This window comes from Thermobia domestica, chromosome 3 (assembly GCF_964235325.1).
Source record: "Thermobia domestica chromosome 3, izTheDome1.hap1.1, whole genome shotgun sequence".
NCBI lineage: Eukaryota > Metazoa > Arthropoda > Insecta > Zygentoma > Lepismatidae > Thermobia > Thermobia domestica.
Genome location: NC_137456.1, coordinates 160,418,221 through 160,433,589, shown reverse-complemented (window position 1 = coordinate 160,433,589; position 15,369 = coordinate 160,418,221). Strand labels below are relative to the sequence as shown.

The 15,369-nt window shown below is 36.0% G+C and overlaps 1 protein-coding gene across 2 annotated transcripts in view; it reads left to right on the top strand.

The window, feature by feature from the left end:
* The window catches only part of mRpL22 (mitochondrial ribosomal protein L22), a 91,090-nt gene that overhangs the window by 40,511 nt on the left and 35,210 nt on the right, over nucleotides 1–15,369 (top strand). The window contains exon 1 of one of the 2 annotated variants that reach the window (XM_081751959.1): nucleotides 4,371–4,598. The exons of the other annotated variant lie outside the window; for it this stretch is intronic. The gene's annotated coding sequence lies outside the window, so the exon portion shown is untranslated. Of the gene's footprint in view, nucleotides 1–4,370; nucleotides 4,599–15,369 lie in introns of those variants that run through there. 2 annotated transcript variants of the gene reach the window in all.

The window sequence follows — 15,369 nt, the reverse complement described above, 5'->3', positions numbered from 1 at the left end:
TTGGAAATATCAGTAAAAGTGTTTAATCATTATCAATTTGGACACCAGCGACATGCTGAGGTTCTCTCAGCCTTCAAAGTGTACGCGCGAAGATGCATAAATTATCAGAAATGAATTTTATTAAAACGTAGGCCAATCTTTTGACTAGAAATAGGGTAAGTTTGAATAATATGGGCACATTAAAAGCAAAATGAAAAAAAAAAAAATATTTTATTGATATCAAAAGATAATTTGACAGAAACCTGAAATGTCTTGTCTAAAGTGATTTCAATATTGATTAAGTTACTTTTAAATTCCAAAGCATTACCTTGCATCAAGTTTGTCTATTCTCAGCAAGTTTGTTGCCTCGGTTCCAACAAAGGTATGCGCAGGAAGAGATCATTTAGAACACCAATGTCATACCCAAAGGAGGCGCAAGGGACCCATGATCCCACCCACCTAAACCAATGGAAGGTACTAAACACAGCTTCAATCCATTAATTCATCAAGATAGATATACAGGAAATTTATCAAGTTGGAAATTTATACCTGACTGTACAAGAACTTAGATTCGTAATAGTCTTCTTCACAGCCGAATCAAGGATTTCTTTAAACTAGACCCCAGATACAAGAAGACCCATTGAGCCGAATGTACAGTCATTTCCATAAAAGCCACATCTGACCTGTAGCGAACCAACTCGAACATTTGATCAGGTTAAATGACCTGAGCCTACTTTACCTACTCTAATGGTGCAATTGGTTTAAATGGGTCGACTCACGGCTTGTTCACCACAGAGCCAAGCTCAGAAGGACCGCTCACATGTCACGTCTACCGAGTTGGCCGGATCGAGCCGATGGCTCACTTGAGCAGAACCGAACCGAGCTAATGACTCATCCCAACAGAGCCGGTTCGAGCCATTGGCTGCTGAGTTGAGCCAGGTCGAACCAGGGGCGGATCCAGGTGGGGGGCGATCGTCCCCCAGAAGAGGAAACTTTATTATTTTATATATATAAACAAAGCCCATCCCAAAGTTTGGAGCCTTTAAAAGTAGCAGTATGACAACCCATCGTCCCCCCAGAAGTAGGTCCTGGATCCGCCCCTGGGTCGGACAGAGCCGATTAATCGCTTCTACCGAGCCAGTGCTAATCCTAACCAAACCGGCTCAAGCTGTTCACTCACTTGCACCGAGCCGAGCCGGTTGACATCACTATCCGGGTTCTTCTTCTAATTGGGCTAAAAAATTCAACCAGAGCTCCTTCGTGGCTAAGCGGGTTCGATTCTCGTCGAGAACTCTTGTGGTTAGGACTCCACGTTAATCAGTAGGTCCCGTCTCATATAGCCTCGCTGCTCAAAGGGACGTTAAAATCAAAATCAACTCAATTCAAAAATTCGACCGTGCAAGTCTCAGCCTAGATGGTAAGAACTACAGTAATTATATATTTATTCGAGTCGAGTTTTAGCTCGACTCGTGCCCGTCCCTAGTTTTCATATTAGTAGTACTTGAAGTTTTATCTGATACAGGCACCATGTCTTGGCGGCCATTTTGAAAACGGTGACTGATATGAAAAATCTTTTGCAACAGTGCTCTTTAGTTTTTAAAAAACTAACGAACGAGATATTACTGGATATATGTTTACATTTAAATTTTTAAAGTTGGGCCCTGAGTCCCAATGAAGGGCGACCCTGGGAGGCACAGCGACAATACCATTCGACGTACGGTACCTTATGGGACCCCATATATAGGCCTATATATATATATATATATATATATATATATATATATATATATATATATATATATATATATATATATATATATATATATATATATATATAACTTATTTAAAGTAAAATTTGTAACTAACAAATAAAGTAACGTCTACATACGAAATATTCGATTCCCGGTGGAAAATATTGACATTTGAGCCCACTACAGTGGTTCGAATTCCAAGTTAAATGGTCTCTCTGTATTTTATATAGCTTCGGTGATGAGAAAGGCCTATCTAATCTACCTACTTGAAGATACCTTAGTGAACTTAGATTTAACCGATTACACCAGCCTATCAGCATTCGAAAAATGTTTCCAATAAAATTTACGTATCGAATCATCAATTAAAATGACGGGGTTTGTAAACAGTTTTTCAGTTTCGCCGTACACCTCTAAGGCGGAAGGGAATTTTAGCATAGAGAAATTTCTGCCTGCAAAATATAAATTTTATTTCGTACATTTTTTTCGTCTGATGCTTTTTTTTATTTCGAGATATTTTGCAGTATGGAATAACAAAATTCACCCTATGTGTACATTTTCATCCCTCATTTTAATGAACCTACTCCATATTTTAAGTCCTTTAAAAACAAGGTCAGTGGTAGAGCGTTTATCTCTGGTGCAAGGAGTAAATGGTTCGATCACAGATTGCGCCATGTGAGTTTATTTAGTGATGGGCAGTGGGAATATTCCCGGTGGAAAGGAATTTAAAAAATGGGAATATTCCCGGGTTTTTCCCTGGCCTATAAATTCACGGGAAGGAATATATTTCCATTTCTTTACTTCATCTTCCAAATTATAAGAACCGTACGACTAATTACATTATTTTAATATTTTATGATTTACTTCTAGGTTTTAAAGAATTTGAAGGTTTAAAAATTTAAAATTCTTTGACAGTACTTTATATAAGTAATAATATGATTTTTTAAGTTCAATTTCCATTTGCACTAAAAAGTAAAGTAATTGTTTAGTATTGGGGGGCCAAAAATAGCCGAAAGTAGGATGATTTACTGAAGAAATGAGTTGAAAGTAGTGTTCAAGTAGTCAAGAAAGTATCGAACACATTTTTTTTTTCTTTTTAGGGCAGTAGGGGATTTGTACAAACCGTAAAGGTAAGTCGAAGTGATTTATGTGAGAAAAGAAGGTGAATTGTTGGTAACGAAGATAGAAAACAACGTGCCCTGCGGGGCTATAATCCGCCTTCACTCGCTAACGCTTGCTCGGCAATGCTCTCTAAATTTAATGTTGGTAACGTAATTTAACGTATGAAACCATAAAACAACAACATCGGAATAGAATATCGCAAAAAACTAGGAGCAAAATTTAGGCAGCCAGAATTCAGGGGGGGCTAGACCCCCTGAATACGGGCCTGGAGACAACTGTAATAATATAGCTACTGTGATTTAAAAAAAAACGAACTTTGAAACCATAATATAGTAATAGTAAAACTTAAAGATTTCATTTCATTTTCATTTACAGAATTATTAATATACTAAAATAAGTTTTCTGATTATTTGAAATCAGACGCTTTTCTAAAATGAACATTATGACTATCTATTCCGTGTCAATACTATAAATTATTAAGCTTTACAAAAGTAGAGGGAAAAAGGAAACCAATCGAGCATATTTTACAACTAACTTTTTATTTATTTATTTATTTTTTAATCGAAGTCTGTGCAAACCATTGAAACATTTCCAAATTACAAATGAAATTATTATTTATATACAGACAAGGTGACCAGAATTTTCACTTGCGAAAACGGGACGCATACGAATCGGCTACGGGGGGGGGGGGATATCTGACTTCCAGATTGTATTTTGGGACTCAGCAGTGTTCTCAATTTACAAAATACACAAGTAAGAGTGATAACACACCGTTTCTAACTTTACGTATACCACACAACAAATAATAGTTCCCGATTGCAAATTCTGCCCAACAATTCTTTTAATTAGTTGAACACTCAGAATTCCCACTTGAGCCACGAACACACAACTCCCATTTGAAAATTCAGAAGTTCTAGACTAGACACGGCTGAACCTTGGCAACGAGAGTTGGTACGGAAGAGAGTAGAATTTGCATTGACGATTTATATTTTGAATAATAATTACGGGACACCTAGACCATTTTTATTTAAAAACGGGACATTTAGGCGTCCCGTTCGATAATCAGAAAAAACGGGACAACTGTTGGAAAAAAGGGACTGTCCCGGCTAAAACGGGACGTCTGGTCACCTTGTATACAGAATAAATTAAACAAACGATGGGGCAACTTATGGTTTAATCGAATATGATGGTGGTTGCTACGATTTAGAAGAAAGCAATTTTCTGTTGGCACTGGCATCGAAACTATTTGTGTACAAACAAGAATTTCGCATAAGCATTTACTTGACATATTATTATAGTTTACTAATAATTAAATAATTATATATTCGTGTAGAAGGAGTTCCGGTCGACCTTTGGAAAAAAATCACCTCACATATCTATCTAGTTCAATTGCACATACGCGTATGCTGATGAACTAAATAACTGAATGTGTTTCAAACACTGAAGTAGCAACACTGAAGGCAAAAATTATGGAATAGAGACCATGGCGACATCTCATGAGAAGTAGGTAAACTAGAACTGGGACTGTGTAAGTCTGGCTGAGTCGCGTTATATGTGGATGGTAGCGACATTCAACGGCGTAGCAGATTATTCTTAGGATTAGCGTTGTCTTGACGCAAACCATTTCTGAAAGTGTCCACATCATTGCACATTCAAATAATTTAGATAGTACTGGCACTCTGCGTCTAGGAGACCCTCTCCCAAGCGGCTTGTTGCTAAAGTAAGGACGATGTCCTTAACAGTACCAGGGTAAGTTATTTAATTTCCATTGCTTTATGCTATTTCAGAAAATAGAAGCCTGCTTTCCTCCATTGGTTTTACAGTTTTAGTGATTGTACTGTACAGATTTAGGTAGTGGTGGAGAATAGTCCGTTATAAAAAGGTAATTTCACCGTGCAGGTTTACTTTTGGTGCACCATTCAAAGTGTTGAAAATTCACTCATTTACTTCGTATTGTTTCTTAAATGGGTAATAGTATACATGAGAACCCCCCTGATCTGCGTTTCTTATGTGTTCTATTACCACTTCTACATGAAATACCATAAATCTTATACGTAGTGCAATAGTAAGAAGTATCCATGTGCACAAGACATGCAATATGCGTTAAATTCATCCCCTCCCCACACACACACATAGTCATAGATAAAGTACAAGGGCACTACACATGCAGATATAAATTACAGGTACGTTCTTTTTTATTTTCGTATCAGTCGATAAGTAAATAAAGGCATTTATTCCGAAGTTGGGCGTCCGCTTTCGCCACGTTTTTTCGCCGTTATCTCCTTTGCACACTTTCTGCAATTTGTTATTAGGTTCATTAATCCGTGCTCTTCACAAACATTTAAAAGATTTTGCTCGTTATCAACATATTGCTTCACGAATGTTAAAACTGTTAGTTCATTGTCCTTGTACATTTGCCATCTTGATAACATAAATGCTCGTTTCTTTCCCACAATGCAACTGTTCGGTTACCTTGCGCGAAGTAGTTCCCTCCGCTCGCCGTATAGTCCCATGTTTATAGCCGCTTATATAATAAATAAACAGATTTTTCGAGACACTCATATATTATCAAACACACAAACGATCAGATTATCCATATCTTTCCTGTAAATTTTAAAAATGTTGCTGGAAACGGACGCCCAACTTTGGAACTTAACCCTAAATAAAAGTCGCTTTCTTACCCCCTTGGTAAGTTCGTAGATACTCAATGAATAATCCCTAAAAGTATGAGCGTCCTGCTCCTTCGGGAACTGACGCGGCTTTACGTATACTATATCCCTTAAATGATTTGCGCTGGGCGACATGAAAATATCTCACATGGCTTAGATAATATTTATGGGGACCATCATGTGCAGTTGTTAAAAGATTACAATTCTTTTACGATTTGTATATAAATACGGTGTCCAGATGTATACATACAAACTACAGTGCTATCGAACCGAGGCAGAGTATGGCGGAACTGGGAGCAGCGAGGAGGTGCGTTCGGAGGGAGCAGGCGCGACACCAAAACTGGGTGTACGCGTAAGCGAGGTAGTGAAACGATTAGGTTTTGACAATGATACGAGTTTCGAAAGCACTTGTCATGGTTTCATAATAGTATTGCTCCACTTTTAAACATAAAATATAACCTCCGTACACTGCAAAAATACAGCTCTTAATATAGTAATCTTTCGTATGCAGGCGTACTCGCTTATTTTATCCACGGTAAAGTAATGATTTTACACTAGTAACCCTACACTTGTGAACATAACATACGGGCGTATTACTTTGTATTTAATTCTATCATTTGCAGAAAAATTGTTCTTTATAAATATGTCTTTTCATGCAAGATATTGAATTTTGCCTGTAGCCTAAATCTTCCAAAATGTGATGCGCCAAAAGTAAACCAGCACAGATTTTACAGTCGAAATTAATGAGTGCATATGAAAGAGGATTGTGTAGAAGGGTAAACTTGACAATGCACGCTCTAGCTGAGCATCGATAAATGGAACCCTTTTAAAAAGGTATAGTAAAAAGTAGGGTCGGGTAGATTAGGTAATGAATTAGTCTATGTGAATATGCATCAATCCGTATTTCAATCCTTTATTATTATTGAACATTCAGTGATAATGTAGAGCAGGCCTGTCCATGAATTGGCTCCCGGAGCCGAAGCGTGAGCGAGCACGAGCGAGACAAGAACAGGTGAGCACTAGCTTCGCCCCTTCCACTGCATCTGATAAGTGTTGCCAACCACACATGATGGCAAAAAACCTACTGCCAAGCCTGGTCAGAAATTCGCACGATGTTAAAGCATTGAACAGACGCAAGCGTGAAATGTGCAAGTGTACTCTCCCCCTCCCCATTTTAAAAGCAGTGACGCGAAAACACTGCAGGAAATAAAATTGATACGTTTTTTGGTCGAGGAAGACGCATGATAGAGGTTACAGTTAGCGTTGAAGTAACTAACAAATGAACAAGAAAGAAAGAAAGAAACTAATATTAAACATGTCAGCTTACAGACGTAAAAACGACTGCAAAAATCGGAAACGAATTGTTTCAGACCTCTTTAGCTTGCTTACACAATTCGTGACGTTGTATTACATTAGCACTCGGTCTGTAACTTGTCATTCGCTTCACGTTTGCTAAGTTGTAAACGCCTTTTGTTGCTAGATTGAAAGCAGAACGACGGGAGGTTGAAAATAATAATAATAATAATAATAATAATAATGATAATAATGGTATTATTATTATTAGTAGTAGTAGTATTAGTATTATTCGGACCAAAGAGGGATGAAAATGGGGATTGGAGGAAATTCATAACGAGGAATTGCATAGTTTATACCGCTCACCTAACATTGTTAGGGTCATTAAGTGTAGAAGGCTCAGGTGGGCAGGCCATGTAGCCAGAATGGAAGAAATTAGAAACGCTTTCACAATTTTAACTGAAAACCCAATTGAAAGAAGACCACTAGGAAGACCTAGGCGTAGATGGGAAGACAATATTAAGATGGATCTTGCAGAAATAAGAGTACAGAGTAGAAACTGGATCCAGTTGGCTAAGGACAGAAGTTAGTGGAAATATTTTGTAAACGCGGCATTGAACCTTCGGGTTCCATAGGCCATAGAGTTAGTTAGTTAGTTATTATTATCTAAAAGAAATGTTCAAATGTTGTTAAGAGAGAATTACACAGAAGAACTGAGTTCCGACCAACCACTAATTTGCCGGAAGGAAATTCCAGTGCAGTCCAGCCCACTTTAAGCGTTATCCGTGTAACCCACGTTTCATGTTCAAGACATTGGGAATAATTGTTCGTATCATTCAGTTGGAACGTTTCTTTCCGAGTTTACGCTGTTACAGTAGGCCTACAACATTGTGACTTTCAAAATCATTTAGTAACTATCGAAGAAAGACAGGCGTGTAGCTTCAGTCGTTGATATGATTTAACATTCTTTCTCACTTTTAACAAGCCACCGGCAAGCAACCAGCCAGGGACAATATATTTTTCCTTATTAAAAAGACACTCCTTGTTAAAAAAAAACACTAATGGTAGTCACTAATGGTCACTCTTAAAAATGGAAAATCTCTTTGGCTCTCTTAATATTTTGTTTGATTCTTTGCGATCAAAGTAACATTAAAAGTGGAAAAAATGAAATGAAATCTTTGGGTTTTACGTCCCACGGTTATACCGGTTAGGCTAAAGGAGACGGTGATGATGAGTAATGAATGAAATGATAGAATGAAGAAAGTGGGAGGAAATGGGAAAACCCCGAGAAAACCCACGCATACGGTGTTTGTCCACCGCAAAGTTCACTTGGCGGGGGCTGGGATCGACCCCGGGACCCCAAGCACCAGATGTGAACGTTCTACCACTGAGCCACCGCGGCCCCACTTTAAAAGTGGAGTAAGAAATACTATTCTTCCTATTGATAGTGTAATAGTGGCTTCTAATCTCCACAACCAACCCCTTGCTAAGCCTATTCGTACACACATACATGCATAAGCTAATTTTCTGGAGATAATACTTAGATAATTACAAACAAGTGCTACAGTATTTTTTTTTCGTATCAACAGATTATCTCTTTTCCTAAAAAGCGAAACAACATACCCACACTCGGATTAAGAACTTGATAATATATATATATATATTGAAAACTGGTTTTCCATTGGGCAAACTAGCAAATTTTTATAAATGTAAGCGATGGTTTGGTTCCACCACATCCTTCTTTAACAAAAGGAAAGAAAAAAGAAGAAAAGGAACGTGCATAGTTTATCATTTGATTGCTGTTACCAGTTTGTGTTGTCTATAGTTAACGGTTACCACATTGTAAAAAAACACTATACACTAAATGGCAATCAATACATACTTTTTTTTTAATTTGGTAAGCTAGTGATTACCGCCAAGGTTGACAACACTTCCGCTCCTCTAAGGACGAAACCCGAAGATTCACGAAGCACGAACAACGATATTTGCACGTAGAATGCTCGTGAGCGCTCACGAGGAGAGTTTCCACTATCTGCTCGCCGTGGCCAGGGCTGATGTAGAGTATACTTTTTTACCTGATAATGACTTCGTCTCGGTATAACTAACTAGATCAACGTTTTCTGATTTAGAAGATCAATACCTCGTTTTTTGTTCAATAATTTGTCAACTGTAAGGAACGATTAGGCACCTTACACATCTTGATGCATGAGTGTCTGGTAAAACGCAGGGCAAGTGTATACTTTGACTGGAACAGCGATTGCAACCGATTCGTCTGACCCGGTCCTCGAAACAGACAACCTGTTAACGAAAAACTCACTCTCAGACTACTCCAGAGAACATAAACGTCTTCGGCAACTGCTTCCCGAACTGCTCTGGAAACCGGTTCAGATAAATCACTTTTTAAACAACTGTAATTTACAAGTTCTCCAAAATATGCACTAATTAAAAACACACAAATAAACGAAACATACTTTAAATGTCGTGAGAACCCGTTTCTAAGCTAACCGTATCCAAACTACGATATTTAATTCTCTGCTAAAAATTTCAAAAAGAAAAAAATGTAAAATGTAGACAGCTTATATTCGCAAGTACATGGAGGGCTGCCGCCCACCAAATCCCCTAAAACATAGCTGGATAGAATGAACCCTGTAAAACACATTTGCATTTTTAAAAAATGCACAAATGCAAAATAAATTAAGAAAAAAATTATCAACTAAAATATTTTTTTAAAAAAACACTCATCGCTAATGATATAGAAATCCAGTATGGCATAAAAATTGAAAAAAATCGCTCCTAAAGTGACAAACCACCAGCAAATATATGACACCACAAATACCATGAAAAATGCAACATGTAGTTTTCTGAACCATGAGTTGACACCGAATTTCGTTTCAGATGCGACCACAAATTTTCAAGAGTGAGTGTTGTTACCAGTATTGGGATCTACAAAATTTAAGGAATGATTCACACTGAAATGAAGCCAGTTCTTTTTTTCCAAATCGCTGTATTCTTTCCAGTAATCAGTAATTACTAAAGACCGGATGTTTAGGCACGAGAAACCTAGAAAATAGGCACTAAAATGTAGCTCGAAATAATGAAGATAAATACTCAATACCATTAAAAAATAGATTCAAGTCATAAATAATGCTCAAAGAATATAGAAACATACTTCTTTGTCAATATCTTCTTTTATTGTATATATAAAAACGGAGCTTGTTATGCATTCCTTATATACTGGGTGAACCTGGAAGATGTGCACATACTTCGGGACGTGATTCGTGATCAAAAGAATACAAAAAATCCTCTTGCATGTTGTGGAATTCCGCGTCGTATACGAGTGACAAGGGGGCTAACTTGGAATCGAAAATCGAATCCTGAAAATTGGAGCGAGACATAAAAGTATGCACATACTTTGGGAGGTGATTCGTGACATTCAAGAGGATTTTTTGTCTTCTTTTCATGTCACGAATCACCTCCCAACGTATGTGCACATCTGTCTGTTCCGTTCCAATTGTCAGGATTCGATTTTCGATTCCAAGTTGGCACCCCTGTCACTCGTACACGACGCGGAATTCCACATGCAACAGGACTTTTTTTTGTCTTCTTTTCATGTCACGAATCACCTCCCAATGTATGTGCACATCTATCTGTTCCATTCCAATTGTCAAGATTCAATTTTCGATTCCAAATTGGCATCATTATCACTCGCACACGACACGGAATTCGACAAACTACAAGAGAACTTTTTGTCTTCTTTGATATCATTAATCAGCTCGGAAGTATGTGCACATCTTTGAAGTTCACCTTGTGTATATATTGTAACGTACCACGTGCTTGTGTTTACAAATACCTATATACGTATATAGGTATGTATGTATTTATGTTATATAAATTATATATTTTCCCAATAAAGGCTTATTTTGAAGAAAATGCATAGAATAGGCAACATTAGGCACTAAAGCAATTATTTAGGCAGTAAAGGTCAAAATTGGCTTAAATCGAAACTATAACCCCCTATATAAACTTTAAAATGTTATTTTTGATCATATCTTTAATATTAAAGAATAGGCATTTTGCCTAACATCCGGTCTCTAGTAATTACAATAGGTCCCGGATGCACATGTGATGAAATAATTTGAAATAAACTTTCCGCAGAACGTGAATTACATTCACATTCACTCATAAAGATATCTCCACTCACTCTTGACAATTCCCACCAACAATCCAACTTTGCTTTCGTCTCATCCGTCCAACATTAAATTTACGAGGCCCAAACAACGATTCGTTGACCTCTATATGCAAACCAGCCCCACCTATTAAATCACTTGATTCTTTAACTAGAGTTTTTAAGCATACCTCCCGACAAAACGTTAGCCAAGCGCAAACAGTTTTAGTACTTCGCCATACCAGAACATTCATGAATATTAAACTCCATTACCGATTCCACACACGAAAAATAAGGCAACAAGAGCACTTTACTCAAGTTCAAAACGTCCACTTTTACCATACGTCGAAAATATATTCAGCCTTCGACCTGAAGCATCACAATTATTCTCTAACTCACACACAATGCAGCAAAGAGATAACAAAGTCTGAATCTAATACAAACTTCTGTAAAAGACACAAATTCAAATTCTTCGTACCAAATTCATTAAACGGTTTTTCAATCGCATTTGCTGACTCTACATTCGCATGAAACGAACATTGAAGTATGCGCTTCCATGAATTTGACCAGCGCAATTTGACACACAACGACTACAAGTAGGTAATAGAAAGAGCTGACATCACACTAGCAAACTAGACCTGACTGCACATAATAAACAGACGCTTATTGGAATAGTATATATATATTGTTATGGTACTTGGGTTTAGATCTTGGTAATGCTACGATACATTATATTTTAAAAGTAATTTATCTTAATTTTATTTACATAATCACTTGTGTTTATTAAATCCTATTACTCGACAAAGTTTAGAAAGAAATTGTGTCATGAGAATTATTTACATTGTTCACGAATTATAGTCTTCTTTATGAAACAAGATACTGCAAGCTAGTAATATTACATTAAGAGAATTTACATAATGAGACTATTATATAACTGTTATTAAATCAGCATTTTAATTTCAGAATTGTATCAGCAAATGTTTGTAATGTTGTAAGGATCTTTGTATTCATCTTTTCCAGAAATTTCTTAGATTGTAAAATTTAAATTATTCGGAAAGTTGTATCTTGAAATTTTAAGGATTTTTGGTCAGCAGAATGTTCTTTCTCAAGAGTTTCCACGTGCTGGCTGAGACCATTGTTGTTTCGAAGTCTCTCTGAAATCTGCAATCTCATGTTTTCGGTTATATAAAATTGTTTCCTTGGAGATAGCAGTGAGTCAATAGAGAAAGGGATTTAGTAGAGTGTAGAAGACGGACGCGACGAAACAGTAACGAAGAAATACGCGAACCGGGTAGTCGATTCGAGTCACCTAAGTAAAACTGTAAAGATTGCGTTTTAGTTTAATCACATAGTCAAATATATCATGTTTTCGATATAGTATTATCTTCAAAGTGAAGAGTCCGAATAACTTGTGCTTAAGTTTGAAAAGTGTTTAGAAGTTTCATGGACGATTCTTATAATCATGTATTTTGGTTGCCAAGTTTGATACTTCCAAGGACGTTTTACAATAACCGAAATCTGAAGTGCAGAGAAGGATTTTTGACAACATGAATGCAGCAGCGCTCAAGGTATGACATTCTATTTGGCCATAATTTCCTTTTCTTTTATCCTACACAATCTTTCAGATATTTAAACACGTCCAAATCTAAGAACACACTAAACTATATCCAATAAATTAAATTATCATGAACATAAGACTTCTATTTAAATTAAACATTAACCTCATTAGTTAATGTTCGAATAAGTTTTAGTTTTCATTGTATACAATTTTGCCTAAATTTTAGGGGCATGTTCATAAGAGAAATTTCAGACATTTCTCCAAGTTTGGTCTGGTCTTCTCTCTTTAGCTACAATCCCCATACTCATTTAGAACTAGAGTAGACCAGGCTAACAATACATATATCCATCTTACAATAGACATCGCACCAAAGGCACAAACAGTTCCAATAAGCGACTGAGGCACGAACAGTTTCAGCAACAGACTAAACCTATAAGAACCGGTTGCAGCCACTGTCCGAGTCAAAGTAAAAACTTGCCAAACGCAGAATGATTAATTCCATTGTTAACATTAACTGCAATGTTAATTTTATTAAAATATTTTGGTTTTCCATTAATTTATGTTCATGATTAGTAGACTTCGGATCGATATGCACTAAAAAATGGCAAAATATGCATGCAAATATGCGCTAAAAATCACGAAAATATGCACCAATCAAAAACTAAAGTTAAATGAGAAATTTGATTATCTTTAAAGAAAATGTTGTATTACTTGAACTACATATACTTGGTGTACAGCTATGATGCATTCATGCTACGATAGACAAGTATGTAGTTTTCGGCATTTTCTGGCAAAAACCTGCATTTGTCAGTCAAAACATTACTGTACATCGAAAATGTTCCTTCCGTGTCACAGGTCGTTAAGGGACAGTATTTTAAAGAAGCAATGTTACTTGACGATAAATCTGTAATTCGTGCGTCGTTGTTCCCAGGAACACTTTATTTGCATTAGACAAGAATTTTATGCCAGGATTTTTCTCGTCTATTGACTGTGCTTTTCGAAAAAATGTTTGTCCGATTGGTCTTGGCGGAGCCTGTTTCGTTATTGAATCAAACAGCTCAAATGCACTACAAAGTCTTAGTCATCGCTCCTCTCATCTCCTATGATTTTTGAAATTGAACTGAAATTAGTATTGATAAACACAAGTTAGCTTTTAATGTTTTCAGCTCCGCAAGTATCCATGGCTTCTTGAATATATTTTGTTTCTTCGGGTTGAAACAGCTTAGTATGTGAAATTAAAATGCATCTACCCCCATATATATATATAAAATGCGCCAAATGAATAAAGAATAAATATACTCAGAGAAGTAAATAAACATTTCTGGCATAAGCATATAGTAAAACCTGACTAGTGAAATTGAACAGGATTCGTAAAATTTCCCTGAAAGGTTTTAAAGTTAACGGAGACAGATCTATGCAATAATAATAATAATAATAATAATAATAATAATAATAATAATAATAATAATAATAATGATAATAATAATAATAATAATAAATAAATAAAAAATAAAAATAAATAAAAAAATAAATAATGGACATAGTGAGATTAAAATAAAATGTTATACATACCGTATTAAATTACAGTATTTAATTATGCTACAAATTAATACACATAAAACTTACAGTGAACAAAAAAATAAAATAAAATAAAATAATAAAGTAAATGAAAAGCCTATACGTTTTCCAAGGCCAAGACAAAAAGTAGATGCTATGTCCTTTTCAGCGCTTCTCCCTTTACTTTTGGCTCCCTTTGATCTATTGTGTATGCTTCTTGTACCATGTCTCTAGACCAGCTAGAGAAATAGTTATTGGTTTGGAAATTACTATATAAATTCCGCTTCGTTCAAAAAGTTGCACTGTATCTAGGACCTTATATGGCGGTGGGCTAAAGGTTAAATATGTAGTGTAACAAGTAAACGAAGACCTTTACAGACAACGTAGTTCATATACCTAACCTCTCACAGAATGTCTAAAACTTTTGTAAACGTTGCATTCCGGAAATTGAAAATTTCGGTTAAAAGGGATATTTTAACATGCGTTGTTCGCAACAAAGGATCCGACCAATCAAAAGAATTTAACACTTTTTTGGGGGGAGGGAGCGTGAAATATTTCCGTTTAATAAGGGGCCTGTTGAAGGCAATTTTTACTGTATTAAAAGCCTGTATTCAAAATCTTATGTTCTTGTTTAAAAGAAAATAAATCTACTTGAAATTACTTTCTTTATCCAATTATGTGTTAATCCTAGAATATTTTCTTCTAAGGTAACATTGTCCGTTTTAAACAGTAATAATTTACAATGTATAATATTGATACTTTAAATGGAATAAACTGATTTGAGCGAGACATGGAGCATGAATGGGAAGAAGGTTAAGTTATCGAGAACATAACAGAAGACTTAGTAGATAAGTTACGTTTCGGGAGACTGAGGTACATATCAAAGCAACACAAGCTTATATTTAAATAATCTCATAAACTCCTTAAAGGAAAACTCGGAAACTTATCTCAAAAAATAACTGCTGCGACAAGTTTTAGATTTTGTAAAGCAAATATTTAAATTAATTGTAGAGTTTATTTTCAAAAGAGTTGTTCATTTCGTCCCGAAATACATTTTAAAGGGTTTCTTTAGGATGAACTCTGTCGAGTATTAAAAGAAAAAAAATCCACACCTGGGTTGTTTCATACTTGTAGAACTTCTTACCAGACTTAAAACTGCTATATAAGAAGGCCAAACAATAGGGCGCTGCTGAAGTTTAAGCTTTTGCTATCGAACAAAATGGAAATGCCCTCTTCTAAAAACAATCATGCTTACTTTGAAAATATTACTTGTTTAGC